This window comes from Aythya ferina (assembly GCF_964211825.1).
Source record: "Aythya ferina genome assembly, chromosome: 17".
Classification (NCBI taxonomy): domain Eukaryota; kingdom Metazoa; phylum Chordata; class Aves; order Anseriformes; family Anatidae; genus Aythya; species Aythya ferina.
In genome coordinates this window covers 6017727-6043043 of record NC_140316.1, presented here as the reverse complement: position 1 = coordinate 6043043, position 25317 = coordinate 6017727, and the positions used below count along the sequence as shown (strand labels likewise).

Genomic DNA, 25317 nt, shown 5'->3' with positions numbered 1-25317 from the left:
TTTGGTTCTAGATTTTTATCAGAGAGGTATGCTATAGAGTGCTGGCAAGGAATCTACAATGAATAAGGCATCAATTTCTGTGTTCCTGTGTTTTATTTTTATAAAAAAATAACTCTTGAGTATGTGCTATACAGTGTTGCTGGAACCACTGATTAAAATTTAAAGTACCATACATTTTCTATTGGTTTTAAACAGGAAAGCTCGCTAAATGAGTGTGAAAAGTCAGAAAACCCAGGTGGTTTTGTTTCCATGTGTAAACAGCTTGCTAATTATGTCTTGAATTAGTCAATCAGTTAAAGAAGCAGGAAAGTGATTTGCTGCTTTTAAATTGTCAGTCATGTGGTGCTGTGTTAGAGAGTTGTGTTGATGAGGTGCAACGCACCAACACGGTTTCATTTAGACTTTAGCTGTACCTACACTTGTATGGTTCTTATCTAGTGCCTTATGCAGTGGTGCTTCACAGGCTAGCTCCAGTTTTTAGTTAAGGGTTTTTGATACTAGGGAAGACCCTTCACATCCTACAAAACAAGACTCCTCTGTAGCTGTCATTCTGCAATGCCTGATTATTCTTCAAATAAGGTAAGATTATTTTGTTTTCTTATGAATCTTAGTTGAATGTTGCTATTTAAGGATTGCAGGTGTTGCATTTACATAAGGAAAAAATAAATTTGGCAATGAGTTCTCTGTCAGTAAGAGTTAAATATGTGTTCGTTGGTGCACTTATGGAATACTGGTTTAGCTGAGAAAGGGTAGGTCTGTGTGGCTCACATCAGTCTGCATGCCAGGTAGCTTTGTTTGTTTTGCTTCTTTTCACTACAGAAGTTATGCTGTTAAACAACTCGAGTTGAAGTACCTCTTAGTTTGGAAAAGCCTATTGGAATGCTGAGATAACTGTTGTCGTTGGTAACGTGCTAAATGCAGACTATAAAAGTCATGAGTTAATGTAGGAAATGCAGAGGTTCGTAGCTGTAAAAAATGATGGCTTGTACAACTGCTAATGTGCTTCCCTTTTTATATAACTCCTAGACTTACAAGACCTCCATTAGTATCTGTTTAATGTTGTATTTTATGCTTTGAACTGCATTACTGAGACTTCAGAATCTCTTTCAAGTGTTTTTATTTACTCTGACTGCTTAGAATTCAAGTTTTCAGTTCATCCTCCACAGCTGAGGACTAGAGACTTCAGAAACTGAAGATTCTTTTATTGGATTTTGGTTTTGCTTGTTTTCCGTGTTATTTATCTGCCTAAAGATGTTGAGACTTTGACTAAAACGTGAAATACTCAGATATAGATATGAAAGCTTGAAACACTGTTTTGCTTCTTTATCTTTTTTCCCTTTGTTATTTTCTACTGTGGCAATGCAAGTTCTATAGTACCTCCTTCCAAAGCTCTGTGTGCGCTCTAAGGTTAAGTAAAAAAAACACATTTTGGTTGCTGATGCTAGCAGAATGTAGTGCTTTCAAACAACTGGTAGGAGCTCTGCAATTTGTTGCTCGTTGTGCTGTTACAGGAGCTCTGTGAGAAGGTGTGCCAGTGTTATGCTGCCTTTAACAAGCTAGAAAAGCTTTGGGGGGAAAAGCATTAGAGGGATCTTCATAATTGTTCTCAGTGGGAATATTTGCTGAAAGAAATCTGCTTCAAGTTGTCTACTTTGAAAATTCTGACAAATGCTGCATTTATTTCATGTAAATGTGTGTATATAGACTATACCTAATTCAGTGTGGGATGGCGCAGTTGTGGAGGCATGTTCATTTGGGGATAGGGAAACTTGTGACTGCAAACACTCTTACTCTCTTATTTCCTGCATTTTTTTTTTTTTAAAGGTTTGTCTTAACTGCTCAGCATACGGACACTTGCCGCATACTTTGCCTTCTTTGTCAGTATAAATGAGATCTGTTACTGCTTTCACTGCTTTAAATTGCCAGAAGAGACTTACTGCAGGCTGATCCTTAATTCTGAATGACAAAGCTAAAGATAAACCACCATTTTTATTTCGTTATGTTTGGGAATGCTAAGTGGGTATATCTGTTCTTATTAAGTTAAACCAGTATTTAAAAAAAAAAAAAAAAGTTGAAAGAAGGGGAAAAAAAATGACCAACCCCTGTTCCAGTGATGCTTAATCAGCGGTATTTGATGTTGTTACTTTCCTCCAATACCTTCCACTCGTTCCTGGGTCTGCAGGCACCCCATGGAGACCCGTAGGATCCTTTATACGCTTCAGGGTTTGTTCTCGACACCAGAATCCAGGTGACTGCTCCGTCCTGCGTGGGAAACAGCGCTTTAAATTACCTACACCAAATTCGGGGGGCGTGCGCGCGAGCAGGGCTCTTGTGCCTGGGGGGGGAAAGAAGGGGTCGGGCAGGTCCTGGGTCTTTTCTCTTACCCCTTTTTAAGCCCTAAAGCCTTGCGAGAGCCGCAAGAGGCTGCGGGACGCGAGCTGCCGCTAGCGAGCGCTGCTGCCCCGCCGGTGCCGGGCTCTCCGGCTCCGGGCAAAGGCAGCGGGGGCTCGGAGCCCGCACCCCCGGCACGGCCGGGGCCGGGGGGGGCACTGGTGGTCCCTGCCGCCCCCGGGGGTCGCTGCCCTCAGCCGTGCCTGGCTGGCGTGGGAGGGAAGCGTGCGGGGGGCGCAGGCTGGCAGGGGATGGATGCGCCGGGCGTTTCTGGCTGCCCGTGGAGCGCGGCCAAGGCTGAGGTCCGCTTGCTTAAGGTTAGAGGTTCAGGGCAGTTAGCTGCGTAATAAAAGGAGGTGCCGGTTTCGGTGTAGGGGGGCTGAAGGGAGGAGAAAAGAGCTCCCTGGGTGCATGCAGCAATCCCGCGGCGTCTTTCCGAGCTTCCGAAAGCAAAAGCCGAAGCCGGAGCGCTCCCGTGCCCGCCCCGGCTCCCGGCAGCAGCGATGCTCTCCCCCCCGGAGCCAGCCCGGTTCTGTGTGGGGCCCGGCGGCGTCTGGAGGGCAGCCGGGGCTCGTTCGCCAAGTGGACGTAGGGTTTTGGTTTGCTTTCCTTTTTTCTTCCCTCTGTGCCTCTCCCTGGCAGCCTTCTCCCAGCATCAGCCACCCGCCGCTATTCCCCCGCACCCAGCGCGAAGCCGCTCTTCATCGGGAGCCTCCTGCGAGCCCAGGCGGCAGCGCTTGGAGCCAGCCCCGCCACCGCCGTCCTCGGGGGGTGGCCGGAGGTCCCCGTGTCCCCCCCCTCGGCTCCTGCCTGCGGGCAAAGCCCGGCTCCCTCCTCTGCCCGCCGGTGCCCGCCCGACAGAGCCGGCCGGAGCCCCCGGGGGGGCGCTGCCAGGCGCCCCCAGCGCTCACCTCGCACCTGAAGGGTTCTGCTGCTGCTGGAGGGCTTCAGGGAGAGGGTTTCCAGCCCTGTCCGGCTGCTGGCACTGCGGGGGAGCGCCCCGTAGCGAGCTTCCAGCAGTTCCCAGCTTGTTCCAAACTGGGCTGGCGCGGTTACTGGGTTAGATGCGGAGGACTCGTGGGGTGCCAAGTGGTGAGGCACTCGTGTAACAGCCGACCTGCTCCGCTTGTATCTTCCCCTCCTGCTCAAAGAGGACGGATTCTTGGTTTGTGCCAGCAGCTTTTTGTACACGGCTGCTGCAGCGTCAAACCTGCGCGGCTCGAGCAGAAACTGGGAAGCGCAGAAAGCGAGGCTCCTCCCGAAATTGCTCCCGAGGGAGCACCATCTGCTGTCTCTCCTGCAGAAATCATCCTGCTGCGTGCATTAACTCTGCCCTCCCTGGGTGCGGGTGCGGAGGTGATTCCTGGCGAGCCGGGGGGAATTTTACCTAAAGCTGCGCAGCAAAACGCCTGTTTGTGGTGCACCGTGTACAAAAGAAGCAGGGTGGGGAGGGGGTCTCCCAGTCGAGCTTCAAATTCAGTCTCTGGGGTAAAATGTTAAAATCTACCTGCCTCCTGCGTGGCCGCGGGTTTCCCTGTGAGACGGGAGGCTGTTCCCTGCGGTTAGCTGAGACCTTGCTTAAAGCTCCCAGCAGTGCCCCGGCACCGGGCTGGGAGCCCCTGGGGGGGGAAAGCCCCTCGGGTCGGCCCTTGGGGAGCTGCCTTCACCGGGCAGCAGCCCCTGCAGGGCTTCTGGGCAAGGGGGAAAAAGGAGGAAAACCCGACCCTCCCCGAGGCGTGAGGCTTCCCCGTGCGGCTTTTAGGGGTGGAGAACAAGTGTTCCTAACGTCCCCCGGGGAGAGAGGCTTTCTGAGCCCGGTGGGGCTCAGCAGGGACCTGGAGGGGGCCGGGCGGGGGGAGCTCCGTGTCCCCAGCCCTTCCCTACTCCCCCTGGCTGAGACCCCGCCGCCGAGCCCCGGCCGCGGAGCTTCCGACGGCTGCGGGCCGGGATGCTGCCCGGCGGCGCTGGGGGGGCTGGTGCTGAGCGGGGTGCTGCGATAAAGGGCGTTTGGGGAGGAAAAATAATGATGTGTATCGACTGCGCTCCTTCTGGGCTGCTTTCTAGTGCCCTTCTCCCTAGGAAAGTTGCCCGCTCTTGCCAGAAAGGCACCTTGACGCTAGGGCGCATTTTCTGCTCTCTGGTGGTCCAGCAGATACACCCCGCTGGGTTTAGGGTTCAGGAGCGTAGGGGCAGGGAGGGATGTGCGAGGGTTTCGGGGATGTTTGGGGCAGGGATGCCTGGAAGCGTGGCAGTGCCTAGCTTCAGCACCGCCTGGCGAGCGGTCTCTCTTCCCCACACCCGTTTTATTGCGTGCCCCCGGGTTATCCAAAAAGGCTCAAGGAGGGGCTTTGGCCGGAGCTCCCCCCGCACCGCCCCGTCCCCGGCCTTGGCCGCCTTCCCTTAGGGCAACCCCGCAGGAACCCAGCGCCGGGGCCGGCTGGCAGCGGGCTCCTTTCGAGAGCCACAGGAGCCCCTTTTCTGCGCTCCCCCCGCGGTCTGCGGGGCTCGGCGGCAGCCGGCGGGGATGCTGCGGGGTTTGGCTGCGCCCCACCTGCACGGGGCTCCGGTGCTGCCTCGTACGGGATAATGGAAAGCGGTGCGGGAGCCCTGGTTCGGGATTAACCCGGTTTCCACCCCTACCTGCCTCGCGTCCCGATTTAAAAGCTCTCCTGCTGCTGGTGTGTCTGTAGTGGTTTTGGGGGGAGTTCTTGTTTGTATTGGTTCGGGTTGTTGTTGTTGTTGTTGTTGTTTTTTGTTGTTGTTTTTTTTTTTTTTTCAAGCGTTCACCTTTCTGTAGGTTGGTGGGGTGGATGTCTGTGTGTGAGGAGGGGAAGGAGTTGATTTTGATCAGAGAATTTGACCAGAGATTCAACAGGGGAATGCCAAAACTGCCCTCTGACTTGCTCCAAACGCTGCCATAAACGCCCTAAATGAATTGCTTGGTGTCGGGGTGTAGGGGGCTGGCAGTGAGGAATCCTTTACTGGTGCTTGGTGTCTCTTAACAGCTTACAGATGAGGTGGCCTCCCCTGCTTCTCCAGGGCTGTTGAGAGATCCCCATTTCCTTCAGGTCTGGAAGTCTTTCATTTTCTGCTTTTCTCAGGGCAGAGTCTGCCTTTTGTTTCTTTCCTTTTTTTTTTTTTCTTTTTTTTTTTTCTTCCTCCCTCTTTAAATTATTTAGATCATGTTAAAGGTGTAACTGCTGTAAAGGGAAAATTAAGCAACAGAATTGCTGGTGGGCTGTGTAAAACCGACTGTTGTCAACCCAAACTTATCCTGAAACGTGATGGGGATTCACAGAGGAGGGACAAAGCAGAGTTTGTCTTCTAGCGCAGTGTGCCTTTGTACCCAGTGTCACTCCCTACTGGTTGTAACTGGGTAAATTGCTGGTAAAGAAGTAGCAGCTCCTGGCAAAGGTGGTGCTTCTCAGCAGATCAGTTTTTGAGGGAGGTAGAGGTCTGCCATTTGGTGTAGTAGTAGCAGGGTGACTTTTAAGGTAACTGGCTTATTACACCCCTGCAGACTGTTAGGTTTGAGTTTATACCGTGCACAGCAGCTTATTGCCACCACCCGGTCACTGTGTGGCTGAGGAGGTTTACAGGACCAGGCGCACCCACCTCCCAGGTGAGCCAGTAAGCAGGATTTGTACTGAGCTGGAGTTTGGTGCTGAGCGCAGGCAGCGTACCTTGTTCTGTGCACCCGCAAAGACTTCGGGTTTGCCCCCGAGGAACTCCCCTTCTCAATTAGCCGCCCACCCGCCGTTCTGCTCGCTCCTTATGGCAGAGAGCTCTGCCCGAGGAGGTGCTGGTGACAACACGCTGAAGAGAAGAGCACGGTTTTAAAGCTGTGCCGCTTTGAGACGCTTCTTCCCATCTGTTCGCTTCTGAGCAGAGGGTGCCTCGCAAGGACACAGGGCTGCTAGATCCGGGCCTTGCCCGGGGACGCTTGCTGTTCCCAGGAAGGGCTTAGCTGGAGTCTGAGGAGTTGTGTACAGATTGAGCCAGGCTTCAGCTAATGCCATTGTCAAGCCTCCAGTGGGGCAGTTTGGCCACCTGCTACTCCCTTTGGATGGGAACATGAGCCTACTAGAAGGCTCATCAGGAAGGGAAAATACCTTCAGGTATCCCATGTGAATGGGATTCTCAGGAGGAGTTAACAGTGAATTGTGCTTTTATAATCAGTCGCAGCCAAGAAGGCTCTCAGATATTTATTTTTTTTTTATATGCCTCGCCCTCTTGCTTAGCACTTAGTTTGTCAAGATTGCCAGACCATATCCTGCCTTCAGCCCGCGCTGGGATGAATCCTGAGGGCTGGATGTGGAACAGTAGCAGGATATGGCCCTAAAACCAGCAGCCTGTGCTTCCTGCGGGGAAGTGGCTGTCTATGGCAGCCCTTCTAGAGGAGAGCAACACCCTCCACCGCAGCAAAGCACGAGGCTGGGGGGGGGAATCTATTGTGTGTTGGTTTTCAGTAAATACACTGTGAGCTACCTACTGGTATTAAGTCTAATCACAGGAATTTTCCCCCTTAAAGCTGTGGCTGGATTTATGTTGATCACTTTAAAACAAATCTCACAGATATATTTAGTAGAAGAATGTGTAAAACCCCAACCCCCAAATGGTATTATGTAACCAATACAGTATTTAAGTGCCCCCTGTGTAAACTAACTGAAAAGCCTGCTGTTTGCCTTCTTTGCCTCTGTTGTGTATTGGTCAACCGAAGCCAGGCGCTGTGTTTGCTGTTCTGATTACTATTTTAAAGGATAGATCCATAGGATCATGTTATCCAGAAAGGGAAAAAGACTTAAACCCCACTTTCTGGGCTTAGAGAGGACTTGGGGGCTGAGAGCCCTCTCGTGGGCTGCCCGGAGCGTGGATTTCTAAGCAAGCCCGTGCTCTTAGAAAGCATGCACACCCCAGGGATGCAGCACAATGTACTTTGTCCCTTTATTTTGGCGTGTGCGGTGCAGCTCTCCTCGGTGGCTTCTACAACAGCCACAGCGTTCAGCTGAGCTCAGCGAAGGTGAAGCCGTGGTCCTGTGAAGTCCAGGAGGGGGTGGAGGATAGTGGTACCCGGGTTCCCCCCCTACATCTAGAGCTAGTATCAGGTGGAAATGAGAGGTGGATTTCCTCTTGCTTTGAACCATGAGGAGTTTGTAGGCTTTCCCCCTAATTTAGCGTTATTGATCTGCCATCAGCTCCTTGCCCAGTCAACCCCTTTATTCAAGGTGCTGGATCTCAGGAGCACAGTGGTTTCCCATTATTGTTATAATCTTTTGCCAAAGAGATATCCCCCCTTCTCAGTAATGCACCAAAGTGGAAGTAATCGCTCTTTTTTCTTCTTGCATTTGTCCTTTCCTGTTTCATTCACCGATTGAAAAATGGCTAAAGAGCAGCCCCCGTTTCACCTCCCCTTTTCCCTGATTGACTCAGCAGCTCCTGGGACAGAGAGAGGAAAGGGGCCTCGAGGTCACAACCTTCACAATCTTCAAAGCCCCTGCCGCTTCCAGCAGCTGTCACAGCTCTCACTGACCATATCCCCAGAAGGTCAGCAAAAAAATAAACACTGGGGCCCGACAGGTCCCCTTCTCATGCAAACTGGCCGTTTCCCTCCCCAGCTCCCATTCCATGCATAGCTTACACATAGGAGACCCCCTTGGATTTGCACAGAGCTATGCGAGAGCGAAATGCCACAGAAAATAAAAGCAGAAGGGCTTCCTGGGCAGGCAGGGTGGGAAAAAGAAAAGCGGCTTCCTGAGCTCTCCATGCCCACCCACAGGCTGCTGCAGCCATTTTGTGTGTGCACAGCCTGGAGGTGAAGCTGGGGAGGGGGCTGACTCTTCCCCGGGAGAGAGACTGCAGGGAAGGATTCGGCTTTTCTATCTGCTTGTGCACGTGAGAGGCGGAAGAGAGAATCCAAAAGAAATAGGAAATGAAGCATAGGCTGTAAAAGCCTTTTCATCAGGATTAGATTGCAGCCCTCGCCTCGAGCCGGTCCGCTTTCTGCACTCACCTTCCTCTGCAAAAAGTCATGATGAAGCAGAAACAGTGCCAGGGAGAAGCGCGGGTTCAAAAGGCCAGAGTGGAAAGGTCCTTTGCTAAAGGAAATAACCCTCCCCGGCCCTCTTTTATAGAAGGATCCATTTCGCCATGGCCACTAATAATCACGGGGCTATTTCCTGGCCTTCCCAGCTGCAGAGCACCGATCTGCTCTCCCTTACTGCAGCCCCTTCCCCTCCCACCCCACCGCCGAGCCCAGCACCAGGGCATGCCTCCCGCCCGCTTCTCCACAGGGCAGGAAGACCCCCAGTCCTATTAGTGCCTTCAGCCTCTCCCCACAAAGCACAGGCCTGGCCGGCCCCACAAAACCACGTTGCGGGGGCTCCGCATCTGTGCGCCGCCGCTGGGGAGGCCGGTGACCTGCAAGAAACCCCCCCGAGGAAGAAAAGGCAGCGACAGGGACATGGGAAGTCACTTTATTTGTGTGGGGCCACTCACCTCGCCCTGCCCCTGTGCCCAGCTCCCCCTGGCCATGGGTCATCATCCCGGCTCCCCCCGGCCCCCCGTCAGACAGCTCTTGGGTGGGGGGCCCGGCCCTGCTCGCTGTCACCAGCTCGGCCCCGGCTCTCGCCGCTCCCCGGCGCACTGACGCCCTTTCATTATTGCACTGCTCGCTGCGACCGTGACAGTAGTGCAACAGGGAAAGAGGGGCAGCCCGCCCGGTGGTCCCAGCGCTGGCCCGGCTGCTGGGCTGGGGGCACAGAGGGAGAGCCCGGGTTTAGGGGTGGAGGGGGGGGGAGGAATTTCCTGGCTTTGTCCCCGAGCTGGCTGCCTCCCCCCGGAGCGATGCTGGGTGGGTGTGTGAGGGGGGGAAGCCCCAAGCAGCGAGTGCAGCCCCGGCAGCACCCCGAGCCTGGCTGTGCTGCAGCAGCCCCACACCGCCCTGAGAGCGGCTTGTGAAGCCCTGCAGAGGCAGCGGCTGCTCCGCCGAGCCCCGCTCTGGCCCCAAAGTCCCCTCCCACCACCCCTTTCCCTGGGCCCCAGAGGTCCCAAAAGGGACCGCGGGGACCACCTGAAATGGAAGGCAGGGCCACCCACTCGGCCATCCCGGCTGCTGTCAGCCCCCAGCTGATCCCTCACAAAGCGGAGAGATTTAACGCCCCCGTCCCTTGCTCCTTTCCCACGTACCTCCGGGAACGGCTCTGGGGAAGGGCCGGGGGCTGTGCCCAGCCCCGCTCCACCGCCCGACCCCGCTGCGAGCCGCGGGCCCGGCCACGCTCGCCGGGCAGAGGCGAGAGCTTTGCCGTGGGGAGGTCAGCGGGAGCAGAGCCCCGGCCCCTTTGTGCGGCGCCCTGCTTCGCACAGTGCTGGTTTTCGGGCTGGGATCAGGCGCGGAAACAGCAAGTGTGGCTATGTATCTCCTCCCATCCCTCGGTGGGTGTTTACAGCGTGATGTAAAATAGGCACCCTTCAAACCTCTCGGGACTCGTGCTATTTAAAATGGAGACACGATGGGTTTCTCCAGTTTCAGTCACCGCGTGAGCTTTTTAAACACAAGGCCATTTTGAATCCTGTGCGATAGCATCGAAAATACGCCCATTACTCACGACCTGAGTCACCACAATAGCACAATTATTTGTCACAAGTAACGTCTCCGCACCATTACTTGCCTATCTAACAAGGCTCGATATTTCACAACTTTCCCCTTAACTCGATGGGCACATAGGATTAGTTTTTCCTGCTGTGGCTGTCTTCTCTCCATGAAGAATACCCCCAAAAGAAAAGACCCTATAAGCAATATTGCACTACTACCCTGAGCACAAAAGCAGAGGCAATATTGATAGGGTCTCATCCTTAAGGTTAGGAAGCTGGACAATGTGTCTTGCGGCAGGTGACTGGAGGGAGCTTCATTCCATGCCTGCAAATGGGGAAGGGGTAAAAAGTTAGAAAGCAGCGCACTGCCCTGTGCATCGCAGCACCCTGTGCTCCCGGGAGGCTAGGGTGCAGCAGCAGTAAACCTCTGGCCCCGCAGAATCGGTGCGGGGACACCGTCCCTTTCTCCCAGGATGTCTGTAACACCAGTGTGGATTTTACCCAGGTTTCTGTACCTCTGTCCCCAGTTCTCACCTTCTTCTTGCGTGTGAATTTCTCCTTTATTAATAAACTCAGTCAATTAGCTGCCTGAGCTGGTAGGGGCTGGGAAGCACTATTTATTTGGTTAATTGATAGTTGTATTTTGAACCTCTTAGTAATAGGCATCAAGCCCTCGGAGAACTTCCTTTCCAGGGCTGTCCTACTTGGAGAGCCCAGTGTTTGAAAATATCCCTCCCTTCATTGGAAATCACGGGATTAAGTACACACCAAAAATTAGAAAGCGAAACAGGATCGGCAGGGCTGGCTCTCCAGCACTGACTTCACGTTAACGCACACAGATCAGACACTGTTTAGAGACGCACGCGTGCTGTGCCCTAGCTGGTTTTGTTTAGCTTGTTCTCCTCCTGCCCCCCTCCCTGGCACCTTTTCTGTCCTAGGCTGGAAGGCGCGATCTTCAGCTGGGGCTCAGCACACCAGCGGCCACAGAAAGGAATCCCAGGGAGGGGCTGAGGCACCTCCAGCTTTGGGGCTGCTTTGCCAGCAGGGCTCTTCCTCTGTAATCCTGCTCCCAGTGAACCTGCCCCAGCGCCTTCCTCACGTAGGAACACTTGAGAGTCCAGAGGAAGATGAAGGAAACTTCATTCCCAGGCCATCCCAAACCAGTTCATGATTTTGACACTTTAAGCTTCTCTTTCCTCAGCCTGCTTTCCAGTGGATTAAATAAGAGTGTAATGGAGAGACAATCCCCTAATTCATGGATTCCTGGCTAATTTATGCATACCACATTGATCTGGTTTTTGCCATTAGAGATCCCTGGCGTTTGGCATGCTGGTGTGAGGCAGCCCTGCATCCCCTTTGATGTTGCCTGACTTGCCCAAAGCAGCTGAAAACCGAGGACATGCCAAAGAAAAGAGAACAGGGGAAGCTCCATTAATTGTTTGTTTTTCTAATGGACTGATAAACAAAATCTCCAGTCTGCCCCAACCCCTCCCTATCCCTGTCCTTTGTGATGCTTGTTGGAAGCAAACAGGAATCTTTCTTCCACGTTATTTATTTGTATTAACCTTTGCTCACGCTAATTAAGAGGCCATGTTCACAGAGATTGCTGTAAGCAGCTCAGAATGAGTTTTTATCAAACTTTGGTATTCTTGTTACCTTGGCAAACCCTCACGTTTAACCCTGCCACTCTGCTTCTCAGCAATCCCTGCAACCTAGACATCCAGTTGGACTGAGAACAAAAAAAAATGCAGCTAGGCTCTGCCTTACCTTTCCATCTACTCCCGTCCAGTCTCTATTTTGCTTATGTTTACCATGTGTTTTCCACTCTTCAGCCTCGATGTTATTTCAAACAAGACTTATGCTTAACACACACAATTTAACTTCTCCAGTGGCCCAAAGACAAGCCCACTGGTGAGCGTACAGTCAAAACGTACAATTCACACATCGAGTGACGTTGCTAATGCACCAGTACTGGTGGGGGAAAGCACGGCTTGACAATTTCTACACAACTTAAGAATTTCAGCAGTTGCAGAAGCTACAACTGGCAGGAAGGAGTAAGGGATGTAATTAGAGACGTCAGCCACGAGTTAAAGTCCAAGCAAAGGCAATTAAGATACTATGCCTTTATGCTTCTGGATCTGCACTGAGAGCCTAGATGTGTCTCAAGAATTTCCTTATCTCCAAGTGGTGCACTGGCACAGGACTCCCCACACTTCCCCCCCTTTTCTTTTTTAACAAGACAGGAAAAATAAAGGCAGCTTCAAATACCCAATAGTATTTCCCCAGTTTGCAAACAATATGTGCAAAGCCAGGGTCAATCTATGCCCTATAGCAGGGAGACTTCTCTGGAATGTATATGGGGGTTATTTTAAAATAAACGTTTAAACACGAGATTATGAAATGCATGCTATTTATACTCCAGGAGGCTCAGCATCTCTAGATATGTTTAGAAACCTCTCTCGCCTTTAATCACAGTTATAGAAACTAAATGGAAATGTCACCCAGACTAGTATGGAAATAACGCTTTATATGTTGCTCAATAATCAAAGCTTTTTTTTTTTTTTTTTTTTTGGCAGTGTTGGGGGGAAATCTCTAACTGTAGTGGAGTCATTGCTGGATGTTTAAGCCCCCTTTTTCTGATGTTAGCAGAAAGCGTCGGTGAGACTGAAGTGTCCCAATGATGAAGCCTGGGGATAAATATAAAGTAGTGAGCAGCCTCTCTGGAGCTCAGAGGCCTCCCGCTCCATGTGAGATCAGACCTCATCCTCTTTGGTGTAGTTTAGGGAGCCATTTCCCCTTCCCTTCACTGCTGTTTGTTTGTTTGTTTTCCCTTGTGGTTAAAGGTGCCACTTCGGGCAAGAGTGTTTTTAAAACGTTCATCTTGGTTGCAACCTCACAAAACATGGCAGGACAACAAAGCTTCGGTCCAGCCTCGTTTCCCTGGTCACAGCCATTTCGCTAGCCTGGGGAAAGGAGACCATTTAAAAGCCATCTTGCAATTAAATACATTATATAGTCCACAATATATTTTCTGCAGCAAAATTGACACTATTACCAAAGGTCAGAGCAAACACTTTGGAAACAGCTGTAGGCTGAGGGTTGATTTAGAGTTTTCCAACCTCTTTAGTAATTGTATCATTGTTTTAAAACTGGGAAGTGTTGCCTTTTTAATTCTCTCCCCCCCCCCCCCCTTTTTTTTTCTGAAAGAGAAAATTCTTAGCATTCCAGTCCTGGCTCCTTAAGTCTATCTTGCAAGTTACTACAAATCCGTCCAGAGAAAAAGGGGATTCTTGCTTCCATGCAAGAGTCAACCTGTCCAGGTGTGAGCCTCCGGAGAGGCCGTGCTGGCAGTCCTCCCCACAGACGCTGCCTTCCCCAGCCCGTTTCACCCACCAGGCCGGGGGCCTCTGTCACCCACAGCCACTTATCAACATGTCCCCCCTCCCTCCGCCTGCAATCAGGAGGGATTACACACCAGAATGTCCCGCCGTTTGATTCTTGCTTATAATATTTAGTTTGTGGGTTTCAATAACCCTTTTCTCAGCAGCAACATTTCCTCGGCTGGCAGAAGCCAGATCTGCGTCAGTGAGCTCCATTAAAAGGAATGACAGAGCTCCTTAAACAGCCTAGACTTTGTAACCCCACAATACGGCTTTTCTGCGTGGTGTTTACCAGCGCTCTGCTGTCTGATGGAAAAAAAAAAAAAAAAAAAAAAAAAAAAAGACTTGTGGTACTGAAAGCAGGAGCAAAATAGGGCTAAATCCTATCACCTGGGGAGGGCCGGGCCCGCTTACAGCCCTGTGCATACAGCGGGGTGAGCGGGGCATCTGCCAGTAGCCTCAGCTGGTGGAGACGTGTGTGTGGGGCTGACCTCGGAGCCTGCCACCCCATCGGGAGCCCCACAGGGCTGGGGGCAGCCCTCACCGCCTCGCCCAGGGCTGCGCTCCCCGCAAGGCCCCGCAGGAGGGGAGCGGGCACCTCCTGCACTCCCCCCACCCCCGGTCCCCGCACCACCCAAGAGCAGCGATAGCAGGAGCGACCTTAACAGGGCTCGAGCACTCAATGCAATGACTCAAAAAGTCCCCCTGCAAAAAAAAAAAAAAAAAAAAAAAAAATCCCTCTGAAAACTTAAACCATCTGATTTCACTTTCCGCTCCAATTGGTTGTGTAGCCAGGGCGCAGGTCTGGCCTCCTCCACCACACTAATACCCTATGTGTGCTGCCTCCACAGAGGAGGGGTTCTTTTAACAAGTTTATGCAACAACAGGATGGAGGCTCTGCCGGAGCCCTTCCCCCCGCAGCCCGACCTGATTCCCCGCATTCCTCCCGCGCCCTCCCCCTCCGACCCAACTGGAGACAAACTCTGGCATCTCCACACACATGCAAATGGTTTCCCTTGCACAAATACAGACTCCTGAAGGGGCCTTTGCTTCCGAATCCCCCCGCTTTTTTTTTTTTTTTTTTTTTGCTTTCCTCCAGTGCCTTTTTTTTTTTTTTTTTTCGCTGTTACATTCCTCAGCCAGGCAGGGTTAAAAAAAAAAAAAAAAAGAGAGAGAGAAAGAGCGAGTGGGGAAGGAAGGGCTTGGAATGTGTAACCTCCATCCCAGGCCCAGATCTGCAGGGAACCCCAGTCCTCGCCCCCCATGCCCCCAGGGCTGCCTTTGGCAGCCTGAGCTCGGTGGAGGGCCTGCAGTGGCCCCAGTGGCCATAAGCAGGACTCTGATAATGGCCCCTGGCCCTTGGCGAGTGGAACTCAGTCCTTGTCACCACCCAGGCCTTGCCCTGCATCGCACGCCTCGAATCCCCCCTGCCCAGGGGAGGTTTCCAAGCAGTGCTACCACTTGGTCTGTAAGGTCAGGACTTTACATGGACACGCAGCTCCGTGTGCGTTCCCCCCAGGAGCTCTGCACCGCCAAACAAGGCGGGCTCGGGCCTCGGAGAGGCCATCTTACAGCCTGGCCTAAAGCCGTGGCTGCCCCTTGCCCCCAGTGCCCGGTGGGCTCCATGCTGCCTGCAGCGGGGTGGCTCCAGCCGGGCACCGCTCCTCCCTGCCGGCCTCCTCAGAGGGAGGCAGCGAAGGGCCCCTCACGCATCCCCTCTGCTCCCTCTTCTGCTCCCAGTGATGGTGGGGGGATGGTGTCCCCCCCTCACCGCCAGGGTCTCTACAGACCTTGCTCTCTCCTAGCTTTTAATTAAAAATCAGGAGGGGAAGGCGCCTCAGCTAACCAGGCCTCCCTGCTCCTTACCGCACGCAAAAATGGCAACCGGGCTGCAACGCGCAGAGATGGAGGAAAAGGAAAGCTCTAGAGAGAGGGAGCCATGAGGCTCGGGTTACCTCCTCTGAGGCTTGGGCACTGCAACGCAGCCGCCACCGGCCCCGAGCCTCCGCTTCGGGTTCAGAGGCTTAGCCTTCTCCTCGGGGTGTGAAAGGGAGGCAGGCTTCAGCTCCTCACCACCCCGGGGACCGAAAAGGTGCCTTTTGTTTGCTCACTTGTTCATTGAGGAATGGAGGGCGTTATTGAGGTTTGGCTTCCCCTTGTCCCTCTAAAATGGGATCCTACCTCCCCCCCCGCCTCAGGATGTGGTCCTCCATTTTCTGCCTCCCCATGGCTCGCTCGCTAGCACACCCTGGCCTGGCTTGGGGTACGCAATGCAATCTGAAAATGCTCCTTTACCTAGATTTGATTTCCAATATGACGGCTCTCCCCACCCCCACCCTTTGCTCCCAAGGTAACAGCTCAAGGCTTCAGGAAAAAAAAGAGAGAGGGAGAGAGAGAGAAAGGTCCCATCCCCCAGCCCTCCAAACCCCTTTCTTAGCAGCTGCAAGTGAAAATACCACATCTGCCTCCAACCACACCGCGAGTGACAGTCACCAACAGATTGTTATTTAAAGATCAATTCTGAATGCAATATTACGGTTCCTAGGCCTGCATCATCCCTGCGTCTCTCAGACCCGCTCCACGCTTGCTATTGAGAACTGCAGAGAAAGATTGTCTTTCAAAATCTATTGATTGTTATTTACGCGCCTCCTATTCTTTTTTTTTGTTTTGTTTAATGAAAATGAAGGTATCAATATTGCTTTAGTCTTAACAGTAATTCCTCTAAAAGTGAAATACGATGGAACTTGGAAGATACATCAATAGGAAGCAAAAATTAAATTGCCTGTGAATACACGTGTATATATTAAAGCCACTGAATTCCATACACAATAACAACATCCTGACGTTCCTAAGACTAATTTTTAAAGCAGAAGCAAGAAAATATTCAGACTTGGTCAGGATATTTTTAAAGGTGGTGATTGCTCTAAAGGAGGACAAGAGGGCTTTAAAATGTGAATAGGCCAGCGTTTTATTTTACAACTTGGACACACAAACCCACGCTAGTGGCAGAAAGGGCAATCCATTTTGTACACTGAAGCAGTCAAAACGGGGAACAAAACCCAAGGAATTTCCATACAGACCACTCAACCTAAACACAAAATAAACAAACAAACACGAGGGGATGGATTTTTTAGGCAATTTCTACACAAGCTTGACAATTTAACGCTCGCTCGAGCCTTTGTGGCAGGGTGGGGAGGAGGAATCAGAGTAGGGGGATGGTTGCCTCCTAAAATGCATTAAATAACTACAGAATCCCATAATGTCAGGGGCTGGGTGTGCAACAGTAACTGATCATAAGGATGTATTAGGACTGGAACCAAATGCTTTGACAATATTATTGCACTGCTTTATTTGTGCAGACAGTAGTGCAACATTGTCAGAGCCAGCGATACCAGCAGCCACTGTCACGTTCTGCACAGCTGCCCTGCATCCTTTTGTAAGGGACTGTTACATTACAGTGTTAACCACAATAACGTTTTTATGTTTAGCCCCAATAAAACTCTGCATGACAAAGTTTATTTGCAATCGTAATTAGACAAGGTAAAAAAAAAACAACAATAACAAAAAGTTAGTTAAAAAAATGAGAGGGAGAGAGAAAGAAAGAAAGAGAGAGAGAGAAAGAGCACTGTTAGTATGGCTTGTTAAACAAACCATTCAGGCTTTTGCTACATGCCCAGTATATCTAGGCACGGTACGTTATGAAGGTTTTATACAATCAAATATTTTGCTATAGTAATGGAGAATAAAAAGAACAAGGGGCTTAATTCAGCATTCCCAAATGTATGTGTTTCTATAAAAACTAAATTGGTCAGTCAATGAATCTGAACTGCACGATTTAAATAAATCACACAAAGTGCCAGCCCCTTCCTGTGCTTTCAGAAGTTTTCTTAATTGTGCTGTGTGTTTTCTAGTGGTTGACCAGTACAGACCAAAAAGCCTGATGTGTGTGTATATATAGACTGGTATAAATACACAGTGCTTTGATTTGCTGTGGAGGAAAATGTTACAGAAACGATGGGACTTGTATACAAAAATACATAGTGTCTGTGCTTCAATCTCACGCATATCTCAGTGTCACCACTCAAAAATCACAGCATAAACACAACAGATTCATAGAAACAAATCAACAGCATTAAATCCCTACAGACATTGGTAGGGACCACCTTGAACATACAGGGAAGAGTTTCTAAGGGGGAAAAACTATGAAGAAATCATTATAAAATTTCCATGTAGATATTGCATGAAAGTGTGTAGAAATTTAAGTGTGTAGAATAATGAATTACTCACAGGATATCGGTAAACAAAGCAGGTAATGTGATGCCTTGAAAGCTCCCAGAAATGTTTAGAGATTGTTTTAAATAGGATGTGTTTAAACTATTCCAGCCCTTTCATATATAAGGACAAATAAAATCTACAACCCAGGATCTGTCTCCTTACTTAAAACCACTCCCACATGTATAAAACCTTATTTCACACACGTGCATAAATACACTGGAGGAGGCATCTATTTTAGGGTTGTTTGCCCACTCTGAAGAGGGTGGGCTGCTAAAGGGGGTCATGTTTCTGCCAGCCAATGCCCTTTTAATATTGCACTGCTCATCATAATTGCCAGTAGTACAACAGAAAAAGGGCTCTGGACAACAGCATACTTCAGAGACTTTCCAATATAAGTGATAAATCAGTTAGAAACTTCTCCAAGTGATGGCCTTCTGTGCATGATTTACTATAAAACAGATTTGTTATATTCAAAAAAAAGGAGTTTCTTCGACAACCACATTGAATCAATGCTATTCTTTAAAGTCAGATTTTAATACTTCACAACTGCATCTTAAAATTTAATTCAGCAAGAATTTAGACAAGGTTGTTTTAGGGACTTTTTTCTTTTCCATGACAAATGTATTGCATTAGAGCACATGAAAGCAAAGACCAGAATTGGATTGTCCTCCTTGCATTTCAGGACCCAGCACGTTACAAAAGTAGGTGTGTAATGAAGTAGATTAAACATTATCTCAAAGACACAATGCAGGAGAAGTTCATATTCTTTCTATTGCTTTCATCTGAATCATCTGCTAAAATATTTGGTATTTATTATATACATGCCTGCTAGTAGTTTAAATTGCTTCTATTTATTTTTAAGTGCTGAGGAAGTTTTGCTATTTTTTGCAAGCATCTAAACAAGCTTTCAAAACAACTGCCATCCAGGAGGGGAGAGACCTTTAAAAGTCATCTGCTTTCATCGTGAAAACATTACTATTGAATTATTTTCTTTCTTTTTTTTCAGAAAGAATATAGGGGTAGTGAGGAGAAAACATCAGTTAATCATTACAAATCAGACATTCCAAATAATTTTAGCAATAAGTAACATTTAAAAGTCAACTTGTTAGTCTTTAGGTTTCAAACTGGTTACCATTTGTTTCTTTAAACAATTTCAAACTTAAAGCTGGAAAACGTAACTACTCGTTAAATAAGAATCACTGGAGAAATTACAAAATACTTTGATTTCAAGCTTCAAACAATGCAAAGAAATTCTAGGCAAAGAAATCCAAACTTGAAAACAATTTTCCATAAGCTGTACAGATGAGTAAGAATCGTACCAAATGCTACAATGAATTAAACTGATTTGAGTCTGGGGGAGTTTGGGCTGAGTGAGAAAATGCACTAAATGAATTTTGGTTGTCAAATTTACAGAATAGTATTAACAAAAAGCCAGTTGATTTGGAAGTGTCCCAACCAATTAGAATCTTAAACTGCATCGTTGTTATTTGCTGATTTAATTTTATTTTTTTTCCTCCTTTTTTTTGGACAAGAATTTCTCCCTAACCCAGAAACCTAGGCTAGTTTGGAGATGTTTAAAAGAGGAAAGAAAGAGAGAAGGGGGTGGGGGAAGAAAAAAGAGAGAGAGAAAGAGAGAGAGAGATAGAAGAAAGAATGTGCTTTAAACTTTGGGAAGTTTTTTTTTTTTTTTTTTAAAAATTCCCGAGCCCCAGTTTGTGTTCGAGGGTACGAGCCTTCCTTACACAACTCAAGACCACACACTGGAGGGAAACGGAGTGGAATTGGGGCAAAGTGCAAGAATGCCAAAGAAACACTTTGGGCTGCGCACCCTGGTTTATTGCAAAAACTCTGGACTATTTAAGCAAAGCATTACTTTTACGAGATTTAAATATTAAGCCAATATAAATACTGGCCGGAGATAGCATGTGACTTAGTGCCTCGCTCTTCGGGGGTTTTAAGAGACACAAAAAGAGAAGGGGGGAAGAGAGCGGGACCTCTTAGAGGAAAGCGAGCTACGCCGTGTGTGCGGGGAGAGCAGCGGGGCTCCGCCGGCAGCAGCGCTGACCGAGCCGAGCCGCACAAAGCTCCCCGGGGCCGGCTCGGCTGCGGCGAACGGAGCGCGGGGCGCGGGACCGCGCTCGGCTTTCTCCGAAGCTTTTTGCATCGGGGAAGGGACCGGGAGAAGGGGGAGGAAAAGGGCAAGAAGGGGAGCAGCCGGCTCGCCCCTAGGCAAAGCGTTTTCAGCCGAGCCCGCCCGCAGCCGCCTCCCGCACGCCTCCCGCGCATCCCCGCCTCTCCCCGCCGCACCGGGCCGCCGGCCGCCCCCGGCCGCTCCCCGCCTCGCTCCCCGGCCCCGCCGCCGCCTTCCGCGGCCCCCGCCGGGGCACCGGCAGCAACTTCGCCGCCGGAGCCGCTCCGGAGGGAAGCAAGGAGGCAGCGATGGATGGAGGCGAGGAGGGATGGAGCCAGGGAAGGAGGGCAGGACGGGCTCGCCCGCCCCACGGGGAAAGCGCTCCGGGAGAGCGGGGCTCGGGGATGCCGCGGTGCCCCCGCCTCGCCCCGCTCTCCGCCCGGAGGGGGCCGCCCCCGCCGCTGCCCCGAGCCCCGCGGGGCCCCCACGGGCACGGCAGCAGCGGGGCCGCTCCCCGCCGTCCCCCCGCTCCCCCTCGGGGCCCTCCGCTCCCGCCGTTTCCTCCCCGGCCCCCCAGGCTGCGACCCCGGAGGAGGCTGCGGCGGAGCCCCGGAGCCCCCCCGGCTGCGGCGAGCCGGGCTCCGCGGGGCGGGGAGGCGAAACTTCCCAAAAGAGGCGCAAAAGCGGGGACGGGACGGGACGGGACCGGCCCCGCGCTGCCCCCCCAGGACCCCCCGGGGCCTCCCCAGAGCCCCCCCGAGCCCCCGGCCCCGCTCCGGGCGGGCTCGGGCGCCGCTCCCCGAGCGCCGGCGCTCGGGGCAAAGCCCTCCGGTACGAACCTCATGGCCTCCCCGCTCCGGCCTCCATCTTTGACTAGTTGACATTCAGCTCCTGCCTGACCAAGTCCTCATTAGCATATCGGCCCCGCCATTGGCCGGGCCCTGCGCTAGTCTCTGCCACCGCCTCGCCCATTGGCCGCCGGGGAGGATATTTAAAAATATTAGCCCGCCGCCCATTGGCCCGCGGCGGCCGACGTCACGGCCTGCGCTTTATTTTAACAATGAATGCACAAACACATTCTTCCATTCACAAATTTTTTTTTTTTCAGTAGTTTGCCCGCCTTTTCTGCAACTACATTTTCATTGATTTTTTTGTTTCAACTGAGGGGGTCCCGGCTGTAAACAGATAAATCAAAGGCGAGCGGAGGGGGGACCTGAGCAAATATTATTTTCTCCCCCCTTTCTCTCTTTTGTTCGGGGCTGCTGGTGTTGGGGGAACAAACCCGAGCCCCAGCGGTCCCTTATCTGAGAGGTGTGGTCGGTGTTTCTCTGCTCTGCCCGAGAGATCGCGGCTACTCCGTGCATATTGCCCTCTCGAAGCTCGACCCGAGTAGCAAAGCAAGCCCTGCCTTGGCAAAACAAATCGCCGAGCTGGGCAGAGCAGGAGGGGCAGCGCTGCTCGAGCCGGGGCACCCCGCGTGTGCGAGCCCCGGGCCCGGCTCCCCCGGGTCCGCTCGGTGCCGGAGCCGCGCTGGGTACGGGCCGGGCAGGGCTGGGCTCCGCTGGGCAGGCACCGAGGGCCGGGGGCCAGCGGGGGGCACGGCGTGACAGCGGGGGCTGCTCCCCCCGGGCATCGCTGCTGACCTCACAGCGCGTTATCGCCGAGTCTGGGGGTAGGGAGGGAGGCTGCGTGGTATGGCTCCCACCCTGCCAGCCGCACGGCGCGGGATTTGTTGAAAAAAATGGGTAAACGGGGACCGGGAGAGCAATGAGGCACGGTCTCTGTAACACGGGCATGTGCTGGTGGCTCTTGTTTGAAAAGATTTCTGCCACGTTGTTAACCAACAAACTCACGTTTGTGCAGTTGCTTTCACCTCTGAAATAAATAGCTCCTCCTGTGGAATCAGCTATTCAACAATTGTTTTCAACAGATGTTTTTTAAAATGAAAGTGTTTTAGCACTCAAACGAGACCAACCTAACAGCAAATGAACTGAACAAGCTTTAAGAAAGTGATACACTTCTGTATGTAAAAAAAAAAAAGTTGTGGTTTTTTTTTTCTATTGTATTTGCTAGCATTTTGTTAAGTAATCAGTATTTGAAAAACATATTTCTCCCTAAAGTGATGAATGATTTTTGTTTCAAAATCTCCTTTCCTTTCATTTGTTAACTACCTTCAAACACAGCCCGACCCAAAAATCTATCTCGTGTGCATGTGAACAAGAATTTTACATTATACAAGAAAAAGGATATTAGCTATTTTCAAAAATAAACTAAACTTCCTTTGTATCTATTCCTGGGCTTGGGAGTCGGTTCCCATTTGGATATTTTCTCCATATAAGTATGTTCGTGTGAGCGTAGCCCCCACGCACAGACACTGAACCCAAGTTGTAACCGCTGGCTCTGGGGCCGAATGGGTGGGGACTTGGGGCAGTGGATCTCTGGCAGTGTTTTTGGAGATGGGAGAGAAGGGCAGTGGGCTGTGAAATCACACATTCCTGTCCAATGGAGCTGAAATAATGGTATTGTTCTCTGGAAAAGAGGTTGCTTTTCTCTTCTCCATTCTTCCCCTGATCTGCAGGGACCTGATTGTGCAGTTAATCAGCAAAAAAGCGTTTGATGTAAGGCAGGGCGTGAATTCAAAAGGGCCAGGGGGGATTCAAGAGGGATTCTTCTGTCTGTTAGAAAATGTTTTTCTGATTTCAAAATGGTAGACGTTTGAAAAGCTGCACTGGTCTCTTCAGAGATCCGGGTCTGTAGTAGGTACCAGCACTAATTATATCGCTTCCTTTGTGGGTTTGACACTTTACTGCTGGAAAAAAAAAAAAAAAAAAAAAAAAAAAAAAAAAAAGTTATCTTACAGCAAAACCAGAAAGATGTCCTTCCTGGAGCAAAGGTGAGCCCCTGTATCCCTGCAGTTAATTCCTTCAGCTTGCTGTCGGTGGTCCGTGTCTCTTTGCAGCTGCCTTGCTAAATGTTTAGCACTGAGCGAGGCACAGTAAATAATGAGTGAGGGAGCCGGTAAGAACTAAGTTGGTTTTGTAGCTCCTTTTGGTGACCTGTGTCCTGAGTATGACATCCTCCTCCCCGAGTCTTTAAACATAGAGGCTTTTCTGTCCCACACTGGCTTGTCCACAAATCTTTCATTGCCAGCCTTGTCCTGAACGTCAAGAGTATCTGAAGCAATTTCTTACTGCAGGGTGGTCAAACTTTTGAACAAAACGCTTTCTGCCGATTTCTGCTGTTGTATATATACAACATCCTGCTAGCTTTCCTACGCCCAGTGTCTATACGTGCACAAATATGCAAATCCACTGCAATCCCTTTCCTTAATATATTAGTGCAGCCACACAGGAAATGACACATCCTAGAGAAAGGCAACTGCCTTGGATGTTTACATGAAAAATGTGTAACTTTACAGCAAGCTCCGAACGGCTTTGTCAGTTTAATTTTGGCCCAACTGTAAATAAAGTTAATGGAAGTTCCCCATCAGCAGCTCTGCTCGCCAGCCCCGGATCCGCAGCCTCGTCGTGCAGCTCTTCCCACCGGGCTCCTCCTGCTCTACGAAAGGAGCATTACTCTGCCTCAACGCCGGGCCGACCGGCTGGGTTTTTGTGTTTCAGGGCTGGGGGACATTGGGGAATTCTTTGGATTTTTCTGGTGGTGCTTTGCTGCAAACGGGCAGTTGTGCTCTTCCCTCCCTTTGGAAAGGAAGGCGGATGAAAGACGTTTGTTGTGATGTTAGGTCGCTTTAAAGAAGGGCTCCTTGCAAACGTCCAGCGCTGGAGAAGAATGGCGTTTTTATCATTTTTAAACATCAAGGAGGGGAGGGAGAAAAGCAGAATTTTTTTCCCCGGTCCTGGGGTGGTTTTGCAGTGTAACTCAATCTGATGTCACCGGGGGAGGAGTCTGCGCCGCGTTCCTTCAACTGGGGCTGCCTCGGTTCAAGGCCTTGTGGCTGAAAGTTCTTAAATCTGTGGCAGACAGGCATGACTATTTCTTAATGAGACCCCTGCTGCAATAACGCGTTTTTTATTTTAATCAGCTTCTTAATGCTATTAATTACGATTTCTTTAATAACGCTCTTCCCGTCTGCAAGGTTCCCCTAGTCCCACCCGAGCGGCACAGTAACACGCTCTGCCGTTAGCGTCTGTGTGAAAACACATGTACAAACCCATATAAAACCTTCCTAATTAGGTCTTGAACATACATATGCTTCGTGAATGTGGGTGACAGGCAGGAACAAAGGGAAAAGAGGAGGGCAAGGAAAATTTCATAGAAGTTTCCAACGATATTTACAGAGGCTGTTATAAATTAACTTTAAAGTCCATCTTTGTGGAAGATTGCTACATTTAGGAAGAATACATTTGATTTTTGTGTTTTTGCTTTCTTTCCCGGCTCACTACCTGCAAACATTTGCTCCTGTGGACAAAACTGTAAGGCTGGATTCAAAACGAATTGATAAAACTCCACAGGAGACAGGAACAAATAGATTCGTAAAATGTTCACGGGGCAGCATTGACTAGTAATGTTTAAGCTTAAACAGATTGGACTTTTGGTTTGTCTCAACTTCAGAAAGCCCCTGCATGTAGTCTGGGAATCAAAGTCACTTCTGGGCTCGTCTAAAATCCTAAACCTCATTTTGCACAGCTACCTCGACTTTTCTTTTTTAACACACAGTCTTCAATATGAAGTGGACCCTTTCTTTAAGCACTCATTTGAATGATCCTTAAAGTTGCCAGTAAAATAGGTGAGATTTCACCATCCTCGTATTTTTATCCAAGTAGTTTACAGAAAAGTTTTATTTGAATGGGCTTCGATTCAGGCAGAGGAGAACAAAACAGTTTAAAACTGTTCTGTGAGTGTATATCTCTATTCAGATATACGAGGCTACACACCAGTGAAATTCAAATTGTTCTTTCCTTTTTTCATTCTTAGAGTTTTTCAACAAATGCAGCTGCTTAGAGGATTTTTAAATGAAAAATATAAACAAAAGAACTATTCACGACAAAAAGCCACCCTCGGAAACGTTTTAGTAATTGAGAAGCTGTCAGAAACGATTTTTAAAAGTTTAAAACGCACCCGCGCCCACCCCCCCAAACACGTCTTTATTTAGGCTGAACAATCGTTTTAACGTGATACAAACGCAATAGTTTCTTAATGGCATTTCCCTGTCTGCAGGATTGAAAATCAGAGAGCCGGAGAAACCTCCTCGTTCCTTTCGATAAAAATAAATAATCTCAATCATTTCCTAGCTAGCGGATGGCCAGAAATACCTTTCGTGTTTCCATAAACATATCCAATCGATAGCTTCAAAAGTGATTGAATGTAACCCAAACGCAGCCAGCCCCAAGATCTCAAATCTCTGCTGATCAAACCCCTACAAAGCAGGCTCTTGTGCTCGCTTTGACAGTGTCCGAGAGGGAGGGGAACATGAATGAGAAAAACAGTCGCTAAATGCAAGTTATGAATGAGGGATTGGATGGGAGGGAGGGAAGAGAAAAAAAAAAAAAAGAGGAGAGAGAAGGGGGGGGAGACGCAGCCCCTGCCCCA

The 25317-nt window shown here is 50.1% G+C and overlaps 2 long non-coding RNA genes across 2 annotated transcripts; one reads left to right on the top strand and one right to left on the bottom strand.

Moving 5' to 3' along the window:
* Nucleotides 1-8847: 8847 nt before the first annotated feature.
* On the top strand, nt 8848-11471 carry LOC311420559. The gene is made up of 2 exons (XR_014684363.1): nt 8848-8961; nt 11027-11471. It is a non-coding gene; the product is annotated as an uncharacterized lncRNA (long non-coding RNA).
* Nucleotides 8849-20725, bottom strand: LOC311420560. Its single transcript, XR_014684364.1, has 4 exons — nt 20607-20725; nt 10059-10306; nt 9577-9959; nt 8849-9139 (listed from the first exon to the last, which is right to left on the bottom strand). It is a non-coding gene; the product is annotated as an uncharacterized lncRNA (long non-coding RNA).
* Nucleotides 20726-25317: the final 4592 nt, after the last annotated feature.